Genomic DNA, 23,580 nt, shown 5'->3' with positions numbered 1-23,580 from the left:
ACAGGACCTCTCCTATGAAGTTGTTTTAAAGCAGCATGCTTGTTGTCCAGCACAATGGGCTAGCTTTCAGTTGTCCTTTTCCTATTAAAAATCTAGTGAAAGCAGAAAGCACTGGAGTACCAATAGAATAGAATAGTTACATAGGATACAATGTATTTTAGGTAAGTGAAATTAAAGGACTATCCAAAAATTAGTGGCATACTGAAATTTCTATACTATTTCTCATACTTCACCTCTAGCAGCCAACCATTTCTGTTAGTTATATGGGAATGGAAAATATCATTTTGAAGGAAACCTAATCTTTCAAGACCAAAAGAAAATTTTTAATTTAATTTTTAATTTAAAAAAATGGAGGAGAGTGGAGAGGTTGTATTACAAGTAATTGCATTCACTGCTGCCATAGTGCCATACTAATCATATCTACTTTTCTGTTCTCAAATGTCAAGATGTGCAGCATATACTTATTGTTGAGAAAGGCAAAGCTGCCCTATGTTTGCAGTGTCTCAGCACGTGTTTGTGTAGTAAAGTAGTAGTGTGCACCCAAGAACCACACATTTACCCCACCTATATAGCCATAACCACCAATAAATTTAGGCAAAGAACATTAGAACATTATTATAAATGACAGGCAGGCCTACAGTGAGAGGCAGAGGTTCTGCAAATGGAGGTAGTGTGGGCCGGGGGGGGGGGGGGGGCTTATTATACAGCCACATATTATACATATTATGGCCACCCTTTTTTATAATATACCATAATATACAGCCATTGTGTTGGAGTTATTACACTGGATAACAAAGCATTCCCGTTTTTTCCCCACAGATGCAGGAAAGATGGTTGTTTACAAGTGCTGCTGATACTCCCTCTTCTTCCTTTAGATATCCCAACATCACTCCACACATTTGCTATGAGGAGGTATAGAATAATTTGATCACATAATTCCTGATTTGCAGGAAGTTGATAATAATAATGCACAAGCATTCCGCTGTTGAGAAGAATGACGATTCGGAAGATAGCACCATGACCATAGGAGAAGACGGGTTCAGCCACACAGAATTCATGGGACATCAGGGGGAAGGAACAGAAGGTAGCAGAGGTGTTTTAGGAGTTGCAGCCTATTACAAAGTGGGCTTCAGTAATAGGGAGATGGTGGATAATGAAATGGCACACTGTCTAATGGTACTCAATTTGATTTGTTGTGGGTGCTACTTCGAGTGGTCAGTTCAGGCCTATACTGTTAAAAAAGGTGTCATAGCCAAAACTAACTAAAATTGTATTTTTTCCCCAAGTTGAATGAGAACTGCTGCTGTATTTAAGCCAAGCAAAATGTTTGCATACTAAATTATATGATGTCAGAATACACTGGTACTGTTTTGAAAACTGTACTATTCTGTAACACTACACACAACTTCTCCAAGGCTTTTCTAAGATGTATAATTTTAAGAATTGGTATTTAAAGGACCCTCTACTTGCTGTACAGCCCCATCATGCTGCCCGGTGGTAGTGACTGTCCACCAGACATTTTTCTTCAATCATGGAAGCCAATGATCTTACTACTTGTGGACAACATGCAATTTGTCTGCTTGGAACTGTAGGGAGCTCATTGAATCTTGTGTGCAAGGGTTATAGTGCTAAAACATATGTTTAAAGCGTACCTAATCTCAGAATTTTCACTCTACATAAAAGGGTGGAGTTATGTTAGGTAAAAATTCTGTTTTTTTTTTTTAGGTGCAACACTCCATGCGCAGTGAGATCTGCAATTTTTTTTTCATCCTACGTCACCTGATCTCGCGCCTGGGTCGGGTGACATAGGATAATGAACCCAGAAAAGAATGCGAAGATGGCAGTGCCTAGAGCTGGGCACCGGATGGACCCCTGGAGTGATTGGACTGCCCAGCGGGATTGAAGGTGTGTTTTTGTTTGTTTTTTGGAATTTTCAGTATAGAGGATACAGCTGTAGAACATGTATTTAGAGGGTTAGAGTAGTTAAACAGTTGTGCATGGGAAACAGTGGTGGAACATTTGTAATATTATATGTTTCTAAGTTGTTTAGAACTTTCCCTAATTTTATTAGAGACTAGCGAAATTTTCTTCCTTAAAAAGCACACTGTAACATGGGGAAAACCTGTGAGTTACACTGTAGTCAGAAGTATCTGCAACTGTGGACCCTGGTGGTCAGAGGGAACTTATCACATAAAGGCACACCAGCTGTTGGTTACAATTACTTTTTCCTAACAACCTACATTAATTATTGTAAATACTTGTTATATTGTTAAAATTATGCAAAGATGTTTTAAAAGGTTGGAGGCATTTGTTTAACTACCCATTGAATGCCTCTAAAGTAGTTTGTTGGCATTGGATGGATATGTAATTTTGTCATATTTTTGTGTTTCCTCTAAAAGTGCTGATGACTTTTGTACCAGCATGCATTGATTCAAGAAGGAGCAATAAGCAATAGGAGGTCCTTGAGTGATTCATGGTTCATTTCATGTAATGACATACGTCCCAACCAGTTAACGGCTGCTTCCCAACCATAACAAGCAAGTCAATGGAAGCAGTACATTAAAAAATGACTTTCAGACACTGTGAAAAGCATCTGGTGAAAGAGCTGCAACCAAAGTTATGCTGTTGGCAATTACCCTAATCCCACCCTACATGATCCTGAGTGTTTTTAAAGAAATTAATGGAAAGCCAGTTTTAAGGTTCTAAAACTAACAGCAGAACCACCTCAACCAGCTGTCGCCAACCAAGAAAATTTTGGTGGACTGCGGCTCTGTCCGGTGCGCTCCCCCCCAACAGGGTCAGGAGAAAGACCTCATGGGGGGGGAGCGCACGAGCCTGAGCCGAGGACATTGTCCCCCATATGGATCGCAGGCTCAGGGTGGTGGGCAGGTTGTGTCTCTGGACACAACCCGTCCACTCTCCCATCACAGGCACAGACCTGGGCAGGTTCTGGCATCATGATATCACTCTTGGAGAAGTTTCTTCCCCTTTGAGTGACACACAGCTTCCCACACATGCGTGGTCTGGAGTCTGTAAATTTAGTGGTCCGTGAGGTCCAAAAGGTTGGCAACCACTGACCTAAACATGAATGTCAACAAAGGTGATGCTTCTCATGAATTCAAAAGGGACAATTTAAAAAGAAATGTAGGATTTCTTAAGAGGTATGGGAATTCTCTGACTAAGGCAAGAAGGGAGTTCCGAGAAAAAAATTTCATAGTGACTACAACAAGCTCCTTTCAGAGAGCTCTTGTTTTTGGCTCCATTATTGGATATGTGCTTGTAAAAGTCTTCTTCACACACCATGTGGCACTAACAAAAAAGTAGCTTTCAGTAAAGGCTTTTTACACAAATACTTTCGTAATATACTTATTTTAAAGTATTGCCCTGAAATTGATCTGTTTCAAATGAAACCAGCAAAATTACATATACAATCTATGTCTTTTCATTTATTATATTTGTTAAAGTACACCTCCAGTAAACACTTACCTCCAAGTGAAGCATAGAAATTAGAAAGCTTTCCCAAACTTTTTTTCTTTATTTGTAGATTCATACCTCTGCACTGAAGGTTTTTCTGTTTGTTTTGCCATCTTGCTTTTATAAAAAAAAAAAATCTCAATGGTATATCAATTTTAGCAAAAGCCGAGTTTACCTTTAAACATAAATTATAGAGCGTCTACCTAAGCAGTAGAAATATTACATTACATGAGCCAGATTTTTCTAGCAGATGCCAAGCCTCCTAATGAATTAAAAGAGAGAAGTAGAGAAAGAGTGAGGCTATTTTGGCAAAATTGTAGTTACTGATAAAAACATAAAGTTTTTTTATACACAAAAGAAATTAGGTAAAACATGTTTTAAGAACGCAATACATAAAAGCAGTATTTTTATTACCAATAGGGTTCAAGTTGCACACATGATAAGCCTAACATTACTCTGTTGCAGATTATTTGAAGCAATCAAGTATCTCAAAAAGGTCTCCCTCTCGATGCGTTACGCCTATTTGGCTTCCTCAAGGGAATTACGCAAAAGATTACAATACTCAGAAATGTTCTTATAAGAACAATACTCCTGTCTCAATTAGATATGTGAATATACAAAAATTATCATAGAAACATACAAAAGTTGTATCGTAGAGTTATGAATATTCTTACGTATAGCTGGAAAATGTATTGGTATGTATAATGATTCAAAGGTAAGTAAGAACAGTAAGAACAGATCAAATGATGCCAAAAAGCTACAACTATAGTCAATAACACATGAAATATGAAACTATGGCTTTAAATAGGGTCATATTGCGTATCGCCACATAAGTGGTAAATACATAGATAATAATTAGAGAAATGACTTAGTGTCAGCCAGATTTGGTTCAGGTTGAAGATACCAAGATAGTTTAAACAAGAGTCAATTAGAGGACCTAGGTACTGACTGCGTAGGGTAGGGTCTGATAGGAACAGAAGGAAGTGGTTATACATCAGGACCCAAACCTGCCATTGCACAGTTGTTCTCTGTATTACAACACAATGTTTATAACTTTAAATTCATAATGTACTCACATGATCAACAGGTACCTTTTTTGGACACATTCATCAGGACTACCTCTGGGGGTAGTATTGATACCACATTATATAAAGACACAGCGGGAAACACCATATTACACATGAAAAGTGCCCACCCATATCCTCTAAAAAGGGGCATCCCACTGAGCCAATATCTTATGCTCAGACGAAACTGTACCGATGTGAGCGATTTCAAAGAAGAATCCAAAGCCCTCCAGCAAAGACTTCTTTCCCGGGGCTATAGTACGAACATAATATGCAAAGCTTATCAAAAAGCTCTTAAAAAGTGACCGTCAATTTCTGCTTTCACAAACCAAATCCCCAATATCGAGTGACAAAGTAAGATTTATTACCACTTTTAATAAATAACACTCAGACCCTAAAATGTCCAAATTTATTCATGAATATCCAAGTGTCACCTAGAGAAAATTTCCATCCCTTAAAATTACATTAGTATACATTAGTATTACTCTGAAAACCCTCCCACAAATCCTATAAATGAAATACCAGGTACATTCTGATGTGGAAAATGTTCAGTGTTCTTGGTTAAATGAACAACAGGGCTTCATTTTAACAAATAAACAATGCCACGCTATGAAACACCACATAAGACTGTTCCACATGCGGAGTAATTTACTGCATGGGTTTTCCCAGTGCTTGTCATTAACCCTCTCTCATTTGGACAGCAGAGTTTTACCGCTGTACATGGACCTGCATATTAAGAGGATTCCCTCGGGATATCCCCGTTAGCAGGTGAGCTCACTTGCGAGGGAAGGCAAATCAAATTATACAAATAAAACTTATTTACGCCCAGTGGTCCCTAGAGGTCCCTGTTGCTATTGACTACCTCCTGCCCCCAACTTCTTATCCTAATACGCTTACGTGTATTATCATGCAGGCGTTCTGCAGTTATTTGTTTCTACTCCCCCTTCAGGGCAGAAGTCAGGACCAGGGTGGAAGTCAGTCATTAGGACTCATCTACGGCCCATGCGCAGCTCTTTGGCGCACGTGCACTACTGACTATACACTCCTTACAACCTCAATAACCCATTATAAAGGCAGACAGCCCGCAGTTTCAGTCCCCCCTGGGCTGACTGCCGATACACTGCTAACTCTACCCACTATCACCAAGTAAGTTACTTCCGACAAGACAAAGACAATTAAATACCAACACAGCTCTTTCATTAAACTCTTTATATTAAACTCTATCTTTCTTCTTCTTTTTTGTTGTTTTGTTTCCTTGTTCTCCTGTTAAGCCACAGCGAATTCTTCCTTCTTTATGATATTTTCAGCCTTCCCAGGCTGAATGTGGACATGCTGCTTTTTTCTTTCTACCCATCTTTATGGGTAATAAGTACGTTTTTTTTTTTTATAACATCATAAACATAATCATATATCAACACAACCTTTGTTGTTTTTTTGGGTTTCTAATTTTAATAAAAACTTGTTTCTTCTCCCTCTTCCTTGTCTCGTTTCTCTCTTTTTCACAAGCATTGGGAAGCCTCTTTCCCTACATTATAATTTCAGCCCTCCTGGGCTGATGGCGGGTACCCCGCTTCCTTTTTCATTAGAATAAGACCAAGTAAGTTCCCTTACATCAATTCAGTGATACTTGGGATTTTTTTTGACATATGTATAAAACTCTTTTTCCTTCTTTGTTCCTGCTTTTTCCATATAAGTTTCAGTGAACTCTCTACCCTTCAGGACATCAGCATTAACGTGAAACCCACCGATCACTATATACCAAAATTAGAACGTAACTTATTTTTATCTTTCCATGACTAAATCATGCCACATCTATCACCTATTAGAACTCACTATTGTTGTTCTCAATATTAAAATATATTTGACATTCCCTGCAATAGAATTTAAGACTACTCACCAGGAATTTTATTCTAATTTTATTTCCTTATAAGGTAGGATTGAAGTTCATTTATTTATCCACTCCTATAAAAATTACAAATGAAAACTTTCTTCCCTATTTTTCACACAAATACATGATAAACACTACAAAAAGATGTATAAACACTTCCTACTGTTCCTACCAGACTACCCTACGCAGTCAGTATCTAGGTCCTTTAATTGACTCTCGTTTAAACTATCTTGGTATCTTTAACCTGAACTAAATCTGGCTGACACTGTAAGTCATTTCTCCAGTTATTATCTATGTATTTACCACTTATGTGGCAATACGCAATATGACTCTATTTAAAGCTATAGTTCTATATTTCATGTGCTATTGACTATAATTGTAGGTTTTTGTCATCATTTGATCTGTTCTTACTTACCTTTGAATCATTATACATACTAATACATTTTCCAGCTATACGTAAGTATATTTATAACCCTATGATACAACTTTTGAATAATGATTTGGATATTTCTATGATAATTTTTGTGTATTACATATCAAATTGAGACAACAATAATGTTCTTATAACAATATTTCTGGTTATTTTAGCCTGTTGCACAACTCCCCTAATCCCCTGAGGAAGCCAAATAGGCGAAACCTGTCGGGAGGGAGACCCTTTTGAGGGACTTGATTGCTTCAAATATGCTACAACAATAATAATGTAAAGCTTATCATGAGTAATATTAAGCTTATCAGCAAATTAAACCCTATTGGTAGCAAAAATACTGCTAATATGTATTGCGTTCTTAAAACATGTTTCACCTATTTTCTTTTGTGTTTTTATCAGTAACTCCAATTTTGCAAAAAAAACCTCTCTCATTCTCTACTTCTCCCTTTACCTTTAAACAGTTTGTTTATCTTTCAAAGAGGCTTCCTCAAAATCAGAGAATATTTCTAGACAGATGGTATATTGTCATGGCACGATATTAAAAAATAGAATTTACTTCAAAGCCCTTTTTACTTTTTAGAGATTTCCCAAGGAGCATGTAATTGGTACACTTTCCAAAGGCTCATACCACTAATTTATTCTTTTCTTACAATAAGTTTCTCCTAAAACTTCAGTTAAAATACTTCAATGTGAATTCCATGAGACTTTCTGGCCCCGCTAGTAGATTCAGATCTCCAAACGACAGAAACAATCCAACACTCAATTCAGTGATCTTGCTAAATTTAGATGATTTGGATAGATATGCTTTACTGGTTCTATAAAGTACAAATCAGCAACAAAAAAAAAACCTATTTTACACATATATATCTTTTTAAATGTAATATTAAAGATGTCAGAAAACAAATATGACTTAGCTGACAGACTGGATACATTTTAGATGTATAACACTCATATAAAGTACATCATAGATGGACTCTAGAGACTAAAGCGGCATATTTATTTCCCAGCCAGATTAAATTAGTTTTATATCACATAGGTAATAAGATGTAAATGCAATAAGCATTCATAGCAAAAAGATCAATCACATTTCATCTTTCATTAAGTCAGATTAGTAAAAAGATAATGTTGATTATTATAAATGAATATTATTAATAATATATGCACAGCTGACAGTAAACTGATTCATGTACTAAATTTCACCAATTTTACTACTGCAGTCTCCCAATGTTATTTTTTATTTTTTTTAATTGTTATAATTTTATTTTATTACATAATATGTAACAAACAGAAAGTTGATGCTTTATTCTAATCCATTCACATAAAGTGCTTACTCTAGGTTAGGCTTTAGCTGCTTAGATTACCCTCTACACATCACAAGGTCCGGTAAGGTTTTGCCTATGAGTTTATGAGAATAATTATCTTTACACTGTAGTTTACAGTGATGTATGCTTATGTATTCCTAGAAGTCAATGAAGGTTCTTTAATACTTAGGCTTTGTTCTGTTTTTTTCCCAAATGCACACATGCATACTGTCATGTACATTGCCATGCACTGCATTAGAGTCTCTGACTGCAATAAAGCCTCACATTTTAAGTACAGTATAGGATTTTAGGATTGCGCTTTAAGTGCCAAATGAGAACAGAAAATGCTCACATAGTTTGCATTATACTTCAACAAAACTTCATGAACTCTCAGAAATTTGATAGCTCAGCATAGGCTGGACATTGGCAAAGTCTACCACCTGCTGCCATCTTAACACTCTTGAGGGTTCTGAAATTGAGATCTCACCACATGTGTCCCCGTACTGCCTGCTATTTTCATTGCAGCTGTGACATATGCTTGATGCTATGCCATGCAATCTGGCCACCAGCACCACTTTGCATTCTTACATAGCGAAGCAAGGAAAATCCACAGCAGGGAAAGGGGTGGAACACCAAAAAGTATAGGAAGGTATTAAAAGATTTAACCCATTGGAAGTTAGTCTGAATTGTTTGTGAGATTTAGCCTAATTTTTTTTATATAATTTTATATGTTTAGGCAAGTTTTAATAGCTCAGGAGAACTATTATTATTATTATTATTATTATGAATATTTTTATTGCTAGCACATCCTTGTTTGGCTTTAAAAAGTTTTTGAATTAGACATTAGTATAAAAGATAACCTCTGAAGGTATTCTAAGGCAGAGGTGAATGAACGAAGGGCAGACCAAATGATGATTTTAGTGTCAGCTGTCAGATTGTACAGTGTGCTTCTATATTAGAACGCATTTGCTTGGTAGAATCTAAAGCATATTGCAGTTTGGCCTATAGTTGTTATACATGAGCTGTAATTGGTGTTCTGTTCTTTCCATTTGTATAATTGCCAACAAGACATCAGGGCCAGCGGAAACTGGCATAAATTGGGAGTTATCTCATCTGTGTGTCTCTTAATAGCTTTATTATGAGTAAGCATTTTTATGGAAACAGTAAAACTGCATTTAGTAGAGAAAAAGATGGGGCGTGAGATACAGATCTCAGCGTTTTTTAATTAACATGTCCTATACACAAATAAGAATAGGCAATCTATATACTTCCACTGGAATGATAATTCACATTTCTATTTTTAATTTTTGCATACAATATGAGTAAAAATGTACTTGGATAAAATGCTGTAAAAAGGAGAATTTTAAAACTCAAATTTAAAACTCAAACTTTTTTTATTTCTTTTTATTCTAGTTTGGCCCATCTACTTAGTCATCTCCACCTTGTCAGCACATCACAGGACACACAAGCTGGCAAAAGTTTCCACAGCGAGCAGTGCAGCGAAAAGATAAAAAGATAGATGGCTGGAAAGGTATGTACATGCAATCTTGTTTTTACAGCTGTGTTTTACATATAGGTGACCTTGTGCCAGGTTAAATATAATTTTATGCATTACAAATCATTAATTTTTAATATAGAAGAAAAGCTTGTTTTTAAACCAGTGTTTCCGGGGGACAATAGGGGTGAGCAAGATTTTTGTAAATTAAAGAAAAAGTGGTTATCCCGTTTTTAATTACTTATTGCCCTTGAATATAGCATTGTCAGTAAAATTGCTGGAGGGGAAGGGAGGGTGGTGGTCAGGAGGGAATGTGAGAACATGTCCCAAGTGAATGTCTCTCTAGACATGGTGATAGCGGTAGGTGGAGTTTAATCATCCAAGTAAGGGGAAGTCATAAAGCACTTATAAAGTGGACCTATATTAGGGCGGGGTACAATAAGGCAGCAGCAGTTCATACTGCTATTTACTGCACCATTCTGTGTGTCTATCAAAACTCAATTATTCAGTATGAGTGGAGTCAGATCATTCTTTGATGTCCAAATAAAAGCACCGCTGACAAAATGTAAGCACTGCTCATCTCTTGGAAGGCATTATAGTGAAAGTTCTGTGTGTCTGCATCTGTTTTGGATGGATATGTCAAATAGGGGGTTTTCTCGGTTTTGTGATGAGGTGCAATTTTTTAAATTAGGGTCCCTTTGCCATATACTGTAGATAGTTATGGTGTTTGTTTGTTTTTTGTTTTTTTTTTTACATGAGAGATGTTTTTTTTATGTTTTTTTTTTGTTTGTTTTGTTTTTTTTTTGTTAAAGCCCACATATGCCTTGAGTGAGCCTGAACCTGGTGAGATCTAAAACTTTTTCTCACTTTTCTTCTTATCCCTTTATGTCCCAATATGAATCCAATAATTAAGAAATACCCAAACAGAGGTGTATGCTTTCCATATCTATTGGCAATTAAATGCAAATGCCTGTCTACAATCATGTTTTGTATGTTATCAATTTTAATAAATTAGGAATAGGAATCTATCTTCCTTGTAAAGACATTGTTAAAGTACACTTGATGCTTTTTTTTGGGGGGCATCACATTAACTTTGGGGATTACATTGTACCAATACTACCACTGTCTCCTCTGGCCCAATGAGCTCATAATATTTGATAAGATCACATCATGCTCATAATGGAAGCAGCACATGCATATATATAATTTTGCTGTTGGCACTTGTTATAAATTCTGAGCAGAAATGAGTAATCCACTTGGAGAAGCTAGTTGAGTGAACCACCCCTGTTGCTGTTACTGGAAGAATAAACACAGGCTATACAAAAGGCTATAATATGGACAAATGATTTATTGCAGGTAGGAATAGACCAGATGACATGCTCCAAGTCAGCCTGTTATATGCCATAAAGAATTCTCTGTGAAATGTCCAGCACCAGAAAAAAGAGAAATACACAACACATGGTAAAAGGGTCTGAAAATATAATGGGATTTTCTCTGGTCAGGCCTTGGTTCCTGGCGAATGTAGTGTATGATTTATTTTTTATACCCTACCCTGCTTCCTCCGTCTGCTCTGCAATCTGTCTCTCTTTCCTCACTTCCTACCATGAATCATATCTAACATTGTACTGATCTCCAAAAAGGCATTTAACCCTGAAACCTGTGTGATCTGCAATGCTTTATTACACTGAGATGTTACTGACATACCTGGGAAATGACAACATTCATAATATAAATTACTTTATCTTTTTTCATACTCATAAAATTAAACTGTAACCTTATCATATGTATTATTTTCTGACTTCAAACATCAATAGAAATCTGTATGGTTGGCTAAAAATAAAAAGATAACATTTGAGAAAGCTTCTTTTTATAATTTGCCTAAAGCTGCCATGTGACAAAAAATGTATTTTTGAGAAGAAGATATCTGAGATTTCGCCAATAAAACCTGACTTTCAGGTAAGCTAGTAAAACATAATATATTCTGGAAATGTGCAGTTAAACCATGCATTGATAGTATTTAATATATTCATATTTTGTAGTCATATTTTTTAGTTTTTTGCATGCAATCTGAGCTGTCTAGCAAAAGTATCATTACCAAAGACTGAGACAACCTAAAACACTACCTAGGTGTCTTGTTTTCATTCTATAGTGAGAACCAAGCCGCACCCATTACTTTCCTCTATGGAATAACCATAATCTATATGACGAATGTGATTCATTGGATATGACACTATGTAATAATAAGATTTTAATTTACTGCATTTTGGTTGGCTGCAGGTTCCTATTGCACATGTAGTCATATTGTGTATGTTTGAAAGGTGATGAGAGTTTCTTAGAATCCTAAGACAAGGTTAGAAAAAAATGATCTGTTATTTTGTGAAGCTTCTAAAGAGTAGTTTACCAGTAAAAGGAGAAAGCTGCATGTTACTTGAGCCACTAATAGTATTGCAGAACTGCCCCACCACCCTTACCTCTATCATTTAAATTTATTTTTAGTCTAAGGTGGCCAGGAACTTTAAATAATATTAGAAAAATTAATATATTATATTTTGGTGCTGCGTTCCTGTAAAACTGCTGCCCTAAGAAAGTGTTCTGTGCATGTAGAGGCATAAGGCACTGTATGTCAAAGAAGTGCAAATGTAATGCCTTCATTTACATTATTTGGGCAGGATGATGGGGCTATAGTGGTTTTAGCAGGTAAATAATTTTAACAACGGGGAGAAATTGATCATTTATCTGTGTACCATATTCCACCAGTGTAGGTCCACTTTAAATATAATACTCTCTTAGCTATAGCTTCAAATAACTCAGGTGAATGTCTGCCAACACTACATACTAAAGATTTGACAAGGTTTTTGCTTATTCACAGGTCCCTGTTGGTCTATGCCACATGAGTCACAAGAGAATAAGAGACTGGATGTTTTTGTCTGAAAAGAAGTTTACATTAGAATCATACATGTAGGTTAAGCAATTTAAACCTATCACTTTTACTACTCTTTTAGATCACTCTTAGAGCTGCAGCAAGACCTGAAGTAGTCAGAAAATCAGTAAGTCAGATTCTGATAGATTTAGTAGTCATTGCTGATTGCATATAGAAAAGGCCATGTGAACCACTATATGGATTTTTCCATACAGACCTTAATAGAAAACTGAATAAGTTGATTGAAGGTAAAGTTACTGTTGAGATTTATTTTTACCAGGGTTTGTGTTTGGCATTCATGAGGCAATGTACAGTGGATTTGCCATAATGTGTCCTAATAATTATTCAGTATCTGGACCGTTATATAATATTATTATTATTATTAGTATTAATAATAATATTATTATGAATAAAAATATTATTAATAAACAGGATTTATATGGCGCCAACATATTACGCAGTGCTGTACATTAAATAGGGCTTGCAAATGACAGATACAGACAGTGACACAGAAGAGAGTACATTTGTGCTTGCATTAGAAGAACAGAAATGTGATCACCATGATGTACAGCTTACCAAAGCAAGAAAATTACTTTCCCTACGTGCTGGCAGTATTTTACAGATGTGCACAATTCAGTTCAGTGGAACATGCTTAAAGCAAACATGAATAAATGCCAAAATATGTTGTTTGTTATATATAGTATATTATTAACTTATGGAGTCTGTAAATGTATGGTGATATTACTATTAACTTAAGAAGGTTGAATGTTTAAAGATAGCCATACATACCCAGTCTGTTTCATGGGAAATCCCATTTCCAAACAACAAGCTCTAGACTTCATTAAAGGGGCGATATTATTGTCTACCACTATAATGACTCGAATCTAATAGACACAAGTCACTTTTTATCATTAAGCAGTGACAGATAAACATACATCTACTAGATGTTTTTATTTATTTATGAATAGTAAGTGCTCACAGACATATTACCACCTTTACCTGATCCAGTTATGACAGGTGTATTGACCAACAATCATATGTATTCGGGCAGTTTTTAACTTCTAGTAGAAATTATAATTCTAAGCCAAATGATTATGATTCATTTTGTGGTTTAACAGGCTATCACCAGCAAAGTCGTTCTGCATTCCTCTTTCCTTTAATTTGCACAATTATGAAAAAAATCTTTTATATCATACCTGTAGTGCTTTACAGTCTTTGAGTACCTTTTCTCATCTTATCTTTGACAAAGTCCTGCTCTGATTGTTGAAGTTGAATATTATAGGCAGTTTATAGATGAACTCATTTTCTTATTAGCTAATCAACATTCAGGCAGTGAGTGGGTTACATTTGTTGTTATAAGAATATTAACAGTTTCTTTGCAATATTTGTGTTGCTGTTCTAAATAATTAATCAAATTGGAATATGAAATTTAATTCTTCTTTAAACTCAGTTTCCTAAACCAGCCATGTCACCCATGGAAAATGCACATAGCAATGTTTTCATTGTACTTGAAAAAACAAGGAACATCCTTTTCATCGTTCTATATGTTTGCGTCATCCCATAAACCATAATAATAAAATCCAATTAGCAATCCCACACAATCAGGTTTTGCCAGCAGAGATTCCGTGTGTGAGAACATTTGTGGACTGCTTTAAAGATAAACAGTTAGTAATGGGCATGACATGATGCATATTTACATCACCATGGAAGATACGTTCCCTGTCTTTTCAAGTACAATAAAAACATTACTATGTAAGAGTTCATATTGCTGGGTGCATTTCCCTGGGTGGTGTAACTGGCTTGGGAAATTGAGTTTAAAGGAGGATTAGATTTAGAAATATGCCTCATATTTTATTTATGATTAATAAACAGAATATTAATTTTGCACAAACCTGTTTAATTTATGAGGCGTTATCTTCTTTATTCCCCAATTCTTCCTCTCTAATCAGCTGATTAAGGCTCATATCACACACATACCTCATTTCATATTCCCATTTAATTAATTCTTTTGTACGGCAACACAAATATTGCGAAAGAACTGCTAATGTTCTGGGTTTTGAGAGTGTAACCCCTTCACTGTCTGTGTGTTGATTAGCTGATACGAGAACGCACATCAAAAATGTCATTATGAAAACATTTTTCTAAAGCAACATTTAGTTTATTACTGATAAACACATCGTACACAGGAGATGCTGATTAAATGGGTACAGAACTGGCAGTATCTGTCTACTGCACACCTTTTTTTCCGTATTTATAGGACACAGATGTCTGTTTTACAACAGATTAATGCCAAACAGATATTTGCTTCCTTTAGTTGTGGACTGAATGGAGAAGAGATCAAATTGCTGAGAGGTTTATATTTCTGTATTTGACCCTATTTCTTTTTGAAAAGTTTCAGTTTTGTGTGACAGCCTCATTTGTATATATTTTCCATTTTGTACATTTTTCTACTAATTATATTATGGCTCACATTTTCTTTAAACAGTTAGGTACAGCTCATTTATCAGTAAAAGGTAGTCATGCCTACCAAAACTGTAGTTCAGCCTGGTAGTCAAAAGAATAGTTATAACCAGTAGTAAAAGCACAGAAGCATGTGTTCAGGTAGGTAACCACTGAGCACTAATCTTTATTCTTTCTACCATTGACACCCAAGATATGGAACTAAGTTTACTTGCAGTTACTCAAATGAAGAGACCTAAATTACTGCAATGGGGTGCTTAGTTTCCTCTGATACAAGGTGGGACTGGTTTGACCTGAGGGAGCAAACACAACATAACAACCTATTAACGGTTAGGATAGTGGGCTAAAAAATGTGCCACATGGCATCTCAGAGCCACACAGGAAAGTCTGAATGATGTAGCTACACAATGCCCAGCATATGTTGCTGACTGTTATTCCTACACTGATTGATATTGGATTGGTTGAGAATCTCCCATCAGGGCCACCAACCAAACATGTTTAAATAGTACTGGCCTAGGGGGGCAACTGTTTTCAAGGCGCAGTTCTCCTACATTAACACTGACAACATAATGCTTGTTTACTGTCTCTGACACAAATGATGGGCGTCAGTGATGGGATTTTATCACCACTGAGAGCACCAAACATGGTTTTTTTTTAACTCACGCCAATCATGGGACCTACTTTACTCCAACATTCTTTCTGGTTTATTCACATACTCTATTTTATCTAAAGCTTAAGAAGCATAGGGCAAACATTCAACATTATACTTGCAAATACTGGCTAACACTTTATATGCCATACACATCCACTTCCAATAATGTACCGATTTAGATTCCTCAATACCATATTTTACACTTAGTTCTTATCAATAAAGTGTATTTTATATTGGGCGACCACTGTTATTTTCTATAAAGAAAGATGTAGCGGCGTGCCTCCCGCTCGTCTTCCTCCTCCTTTCTTCAAAGAACTAAACATTGAGATGTGTACAGTGCTCATTCATTCTAGTGTTGCTGGAATAATCATCAATAAACATATTTTGCGGTGACAGAAATTTTATTTTCGTACGTAGCTCTAGATCCTTTTATTTTCTCACTCTAACTAATCAGTTACAAACTTTTTGCTGTGATTTAGAATGAGAATTTGGCTAGCTTTATAAATTATAGACTAAAGCCAATCAGAAGCTATCTTTATGTGTTTTCTGATTGCTAATTTCTATGTTTTATACTAGATTCTTCTAGTTATTAAATCATGGGGGAAACATTGAACAGTTTAGTATGCCTCATGTTGCCAAACAGAGAAGGTCATGTAAGGAAAATCTTTACAATATAAGCAAGACTGTAAAGAAACAATACAAACAGGCATTTGCTATGGAGATTATATGATCTTCTTATAACCTAATTTAACTAACAATGTATATATTAACAAAGCCAAAACCAAAATTCCTCTTTAAATCTGAAGGGTTAGAATGCTGATATGACAAGTGCTATGAATTCATTTGCCTTCTGTGTGACATTGCTGAAAAATTATGTAATCATGATTGTTGGTCATGGTATTTGCTATACTGCTGCACAAAGTAAAACACTCTTGCATATTAATTGAGCAAACAACATGCACAACCATTGACATGATTTGTCTTGACAGTAATTATGCTGATTTCCTTGCTTTGCTTTTAGAAAATAACCCTGATAGTCCCATGGGAATCTGACATTCAAAACATGTGCCCCAAATGTCTCTGTTCTTTAAAACCTAAATCCTCATTTTACCTTAAATTTGATTTTCTATATTGGAAACACTAACAATATTATAGATTTATTTAGATATATACACCTAGGTATTCAAATAATCACAGATAAGGAAATGGATGTTCAAGGTACAGATAAAGAATAGAACAGACAAGGTTGTGATTGCTCATCAGCTATAGCGTCAGCTCTTTCCTATTTTATATTAATCTGCACTGCCTAATACAGTCCCCATATCAGGACCATCACAGATTATGATATTGGAAAAAAATGATATTAGTAAAAAACAAACTTTAATAATTACAAAATTCACTACTCAAACTACTATGGATTAAATACTGTGATTGTATTTATTGTAAAAATGTTATATCAGTTGCTTTCAATCAAGTCTATGTGATTATATATATAGTCATTAACCATTCTAATTTACAGGTTATTGAATTCTAGAAAACATAAAAAGGTTCACTCCTAAATGGGGATTTGAGCAATCAGCAATCTTTCCAGTGTTTTCAGTTGGATCTCAGTTCTCAGTCTTCTTAGTGATAAACCATAATGTAGTTTAATAATTCACACATTGTTGCTCAAATTAATTCATCTGATTCATAGGTATGTGTGTAAATACAAAAATCATTTTATACAAATAGTGTCCAAATCTTGTCTCTAATGAATAATGTTAGTAGGAGGTGAGTAGGTGGCCTGCCAATTTCTTACTGTACAAGACTTCCAAACAAATAGGACAGTAACCCTGTGGGTAACCGATCAGCTCATGTTCAGGTGTCACTGAGGGACCTAATGCAAAATCGCATGGCAGTCATCTGTTCAAAACTGCTTGTGTGAAATTAATTTGCACACATATACAATAATAGGACCATATACCCAGTGGTAAGTAGTTAGCTCTTAAGGAGTGATTCTCTACAATTTATTTCTGTGTGATTGGCCAGCATTTAGGATGCCTAATACTAACCATTTACCAAAAACCTAGAAATCACCAACAGCAATTATAACAGAGAGTCTAACCTTCCTTATTCTACAAAAAAAGCTCTGGTTGACAGCTATAAAAAGAAGAAGTAAGAAGATATTCCCCAAACAGGGGCATAGCCAATAAGAAATTATCAAAAGGTTTTACCCCTCCCCTTTTTATCCCAAAAAAAGTTTTGTCTGTAGTTGATTTTAAACTAAATTTTAAAAAACAGGATGTAGTGTAGAGCCTGCAATTTCACACACCAGAGAGAGCTTTTAATTGAAAGTAGGGCCAGCCATGGGTCACTTTTTTGCACTTCTTTCAGGACTGCTGTGCATTCAGAATATGCAAAACTCTTCTTTTTATTTTAAGTAGCAATACGACCACCAATGTTTTACACAGAGGTACCTTTTGGTTTACATTTACCAGTGCTTTATTCTCCTATTGACAATTTTATTTTCTAAACATATGAAGAACTGTATGCAGTTTGACAAATAAAACATACACTTGCCAAAATTCCCAATAAGACATTGTAAAAAAAAAGGTGTCCACACACTCCATGTGTACAAACCATTCCTAGATATTCACTGCTTTTCTCATTTGATATAAGTACCTCCCATTTTCTATACTAAATTCTATGACAGTTCTATTATATTCACAATCTTTGACATCTGTCATCAATGTCATACATCATTCGAACAAGAAATGCATAGAAAAATTAAGGGTAACTCTCAGACATTTGCAAAATGAAATACGAGAGCAGATAGCACTTCGGTGGTTTAATAAAAGGTGCTTAATCATTCTATGTACCATACCCTGAACTTGTTGAATAGCCAATCAAAGAAATGAAGATGCATACTGTGACGCAAAGATTTATTTCTGATTTAAATTATTCCAGCATACATTCTGGAGCAGGAGGAATGGCATAAAGAAATACTATATGATGGATTTTATTATATTGTATATGACATAACCAGAACCATTTTTTCCTGACAGTCATCAGATTACACATGCAGATTAGGATATCATTGTCTTTGCACTCATAAATTATTATATATACACTGTCATTTAACTTTTACCTACATCCAGAAAGGCTCAAAAATAATCAGGCCAAGAATTTCTTCTACAGTGTTGCTACAAGAACAGCAGGCAGTTCTGGTATTGATTATTCATAATCGTAGAGCTGTCAAATGTCAGTTTTACAGTACATTCATATTTCATCAGAAAAGATATTTTATAAGTAACACAGCAAATGTTTGGTTTAACTGATACATAATAAAAATATTAAAGAAAAAGCTAAAAATAGGATTTTTTTTTAGATAGCTTACCAAGTCCCAAATTGGAAATATATTACAGTTTATTGGAAAAAAAGAATAATTCAAAACGTGGATCAGTTTTAATGTATCAGGTTTGCTGCATAGGAACTAAAAAAAATACATAAATTGTTCATTAAAATCAAAGAATATGTTTAAAATATTGGTATTTCTAAAAATTATAACTATAGCTAAATTACGTCAAAGAGAGAGTCCTATTTCATTCAAATTCTGATCAGTATTTATATCCTTGTACATATTACTGTAAGGTTCTTCTCTCTTGAAATTTAACTCTGCTGACCTATGCAAATGTACAATAATGTGCTGTCCTCAGATGCAATCATGGCACTTAAAGCAGAAATAGAGCTCTGTACTATCCTGCCATACCTCCCTCCTTGCCTCCTTAAATTTAATAAACTTATCAGAAGTTCCAAATTATTCCAGGATTTTGTTCTCACATAGTCCAAAATGCATACCTTGGCCAGAGAGACTGCTGTTTTTAGATCCCACTGATGCCTAGCCATTAGTTCATATTATCTCTGCTAATGGAGAAGTTCTAGGATTAGAAAAAAAATATCTAAACATGAATGAAGGGGGTAGGTCTGTTTAGTTCAGATTAGAACATTTTCCAATAAAAAACAGATCATGGGGCTCAATGTTTAGATATTTGGTCAATTAATCTTTTATCTTTTATCTATTAATCTTAATTATTAAGCTTTTAGCTTTTTTTTTCAGCAAAAGAAAGCATTTAAGGACTTGGATTACCTTATACATTATTATTATACATTTCAGGTAACAGGGTGTACTGGGTAGAAAGGAGTGCTGAAAATGTTTGTGAGTTCTCATATTAACCATTGGTTGCTCTGATTCTATCCTACCTTAACTCCAATGCTATCAGAACTAGTCCTAATTACGTCTATCACATGCTCACCCCTAGATAGGGTGTAAAAAAATCAGAAGCCATGACAATTACAACAGACAGAATCTTAGACGTTTTCCAGCAAATTCTGGAAACCTTTATGCCTACAATACCTCCCTGAGGATGACATTGGGCTAGGCATGTATAAGTTCCTCATCACTGGCACATTCTGTAGAGGACCAAGACACCATTCTCCAAATAGGAGGATGATGTAGCTTCATCAGATATAGATAGCTCTACTTTTCAGACAAGGGAGGAACAATCAGCAGTGTTTCAGTAACTCTCTGCAATTGTTTTAGTTTATCTACACATAGCCAGTACATAACATAGAAGAAAGTGTATACCCCTCAAAAGGACTGTGTTCAGTCTCTATGGATCCATAGTCATGATCTCGTAATTGGGCACCACTGAAAACAATATTCTCCCCATATGCCCTCTTCTATGCCATTGAGGTCCTCTACTTGTGGAATCACTAAGTTCTAAGAAGTCAGTTTAGGCTAGCTCTTTTGGAAGCTGTAAAAGACATGCTGATTTACTTACCATTTCCGGCATCCTTAGATGCAACTAGCTAGCCACATTGACTGAAGATGACTACCTTCTTGTCAGCCCTTCCACCCTCCTCTTGGGTTAGTCTCAAACATGCTGTCTGAGCCATAGGAAAAATCAGATATCGGGCAAAAAACTTGTCCTAAAAAAAAAAATTTAAAAACTCTGCAGGAAACTTCATTGTCTAGATGAATCTGTAGGAATCCACCTAGGTGATTAGGTAATTCCTTTACATCAAATAGATTGGTATTATCAGTCACCAATTTTCTGAGGGTACACAACCTTTGAGTTCATTGCTGTTTCATGGTCATCTTTTATTCATTTTCTTGAGTTTCCTTCCAAGCCCTTGGATGTACTGTTTTGTGTTTTACCATAGAAGATACTTTTTCGTACTCTGTGTCCTTTTTTCTCTAGTCGCCCTGGGGCCCCCTAGGCTTCAGAGATACAATCCATGGATAGAGTGTGAAACTTGGCACATCCAAGAATAGGGTTGGCTATTGCTGTCTCCCTGAAGTTTTCAGTGTCAGCAGTAACACATTGCTAAAGCTGTATGTCAGTTTTGAGGATGTGTTTATCCACAGGCTGCTGAGTCGGATTTTCCTGATTGGCCGTATGATTGTCCCACAACTATGTCACAACTATGCCCTTTTCTTTTCTTAAAATAAGACTCATACCCTATCTCCTGGCTTTTCATGCTTCCAGCTAAACACCAATATGCTGGGGTGGCCTTAGCAATATATCAAAAAATATACAGAGAATTTTTTGCTGTTTGCCTTCCTGTTTTTAAACATGTCCTCTACTCTGGTAAATTATGTTATTGAAGCTTTCCCCAATACGCCCTGGTATGATACACAACAGCTTTTAAATCGGGGCAATAGCTTAACATAATTATCACTCCCAAACTGTTATAAAAATGTATAGAGATCTCATTGCTTTTTTTTTTAACACGCCAACTTTGAATATCCTGAGTCCATGATTTTTTATTTAAAATATATAAATCTAAAGGCAGAAAACCATTTAATAAAGTTTTATGTGATGAGATGTACGCTATCCCCATGCCAGATATCTATGTCAGCGGTCGCCAACCGGTGGTCCGCAAGAAAAGTTTGGTGATCCGTGGCTCTGTCCCCCATATGAACACAACCTGCCCACTCTCCCATTGCAGGTTTAGATCTGCTTGCTTAACATCCTTGAGTAACTTTTGTTGTGTCCACAGCCTTGGGCTACTGTCCCCCCAGGATGTTTAGCAAGCTGGTATGAGAATGCGATGGGAGAGTGGGTGGGTTCTAGCATCATGACGTCACTCCAGGGGGAAGTCTCTTTCCCTTTGAGTGATACACTGCTCCCCGTGCATGCGCTCTGGATTTCTTGGATTTAGTGGTCTGTGAGGTGGGAAAGGTTGGTGACCACTGATCTATATGATGTGCCGCATTAAGTAAAGCACACATATTGTGCCCCTACCCCTTTGTGTACTGATTGTGGGTTTTTATGTTTGTATGATGCTTTATACTGAAAACAACTGACACAAAAAATATATTTAAATGTATTTGGTAAAATAGGTTTATTAACTAGTAACTATAATTTCAATTTTGGACTCCAAAGATCCAATGACACCTCTCAAATATTTAATCTGCAACACCCTTCTGTTTTATATAATCTGTATTGCATTTAATCTGTAGTGCCTAGGGGGGTTAACCATAAATCATAGTAATATCTTGCATAGCACAACAGTCTTGACTAGTTTTGAAAAAGGTCTCTCACTCTAAAAGTTGTAGGTCACTGCCTGGTCTCCCTTTATTTGTACAGATCCACTATGCATCTTGTCTACATGTGCAATAATACAGATTTAAAATTAAGAGACACTGTTTTTTCATAATATGCATGTCTATTAACCTTTTAGACATTTGTCTTACATTTAATATGCACTTATAACGAGCTGCTGAGGAAATTTAATAAAAGCATTCACATCTTTCTGTATAACACAGCAACGCTGTTTCAACAGCAGAGTAAATTTGTTTTTAACACAAGACAAGAGGTGTGAATGTAAAAATCCACTTAAACTATCTATGTAGGAGATTCATTTAAGGAGGGTGTTAATGAAAGCCTGCAAACCTTTTTTGACAGCATTAAAAGTGTCATGTAAAAAAAAAAAGGAGTTTAGCACTTAAGACCAGACTAGCCTTCAAAATGTGTGTGCTAATGGATGAAAACTTGCTTAAATTTCAAAAAGACGGATTGTTCTCTATCTATAACATATTAAATTACTTATACCCATTTAAATTATGTTCTTAAGGAATATAGTCATGTCTACCTTAAATAAAAGTTAAAATGGGAGGGTGCCTAAATTTGTAGAGTTCTTATTCTCAGGAAATAACAGGGTATTAGAGTTCACAATAGTTCACAATAGTTAACAGCTAGTCTTGTCTTTGCAGCAGTGGTTTCTTGACACAGCCAACTGATCTGAGAACTGTCCGGCAAAACATTACAAGTGCTCACTGATTTTATATATATATATATATATATATATATATATATATATATATATATATTGTAAAGTCTGGGGATTAGCTCAGACCGCAGCCAGCACACTTTTCACCAAAAGCAATATATATTGCTTATATTGCCATATTATTTAGCCTAGCTAAAGTTTACTTTAACAAATAATTCTCTATGGTGGATATGAGGATTAAAAATTCAGAATTCTATTGCTGCCCTGTGCCCACCTTTTGTAGTGAGAGGAATTGGCTTATCCAAAACCCTAAAAAATCTTTAACCTATGGTAGCCGCAAACCTTAACTTGATAGCTAGTCTTCACAACTACAGTATACATAACAATTAACTGCAAATACCTACAACAATTCTGTTTTTAGGTAGGTTATGTTTTTGAAGGATTACGTTGACATAAACATATACTATAAACACCAAACATGCCTTTTCAAGTATGTATTGTAATGCGCCTGGGCACACAAACCACGACCAACTCCAGATACCCTTAAATCAGGCTTTATTCAATATCATACAGCACAGCAAGGGTTAAGTCCAATAAAGCGAAGTACAGGAGGATAAGGCAAAT

This window comes from Pyxicephalus adspersus, chromosome 6, assembly GCF_032062135.1.
Source record: "Pyxicephalus adspersus chromosome 6, UCB_Pads_2.0, whole genome shotgun sequence".
Classification (NCBI taxonomy): Eukaryota; Metazoa; Chordata; class Amphibia; order Anura; family Pyxicephalidae; genus Pyxicephalus; species Pyxicephalus adspersus.
This window is presented reverse-complemented; position numbering follows the sequence as displayed.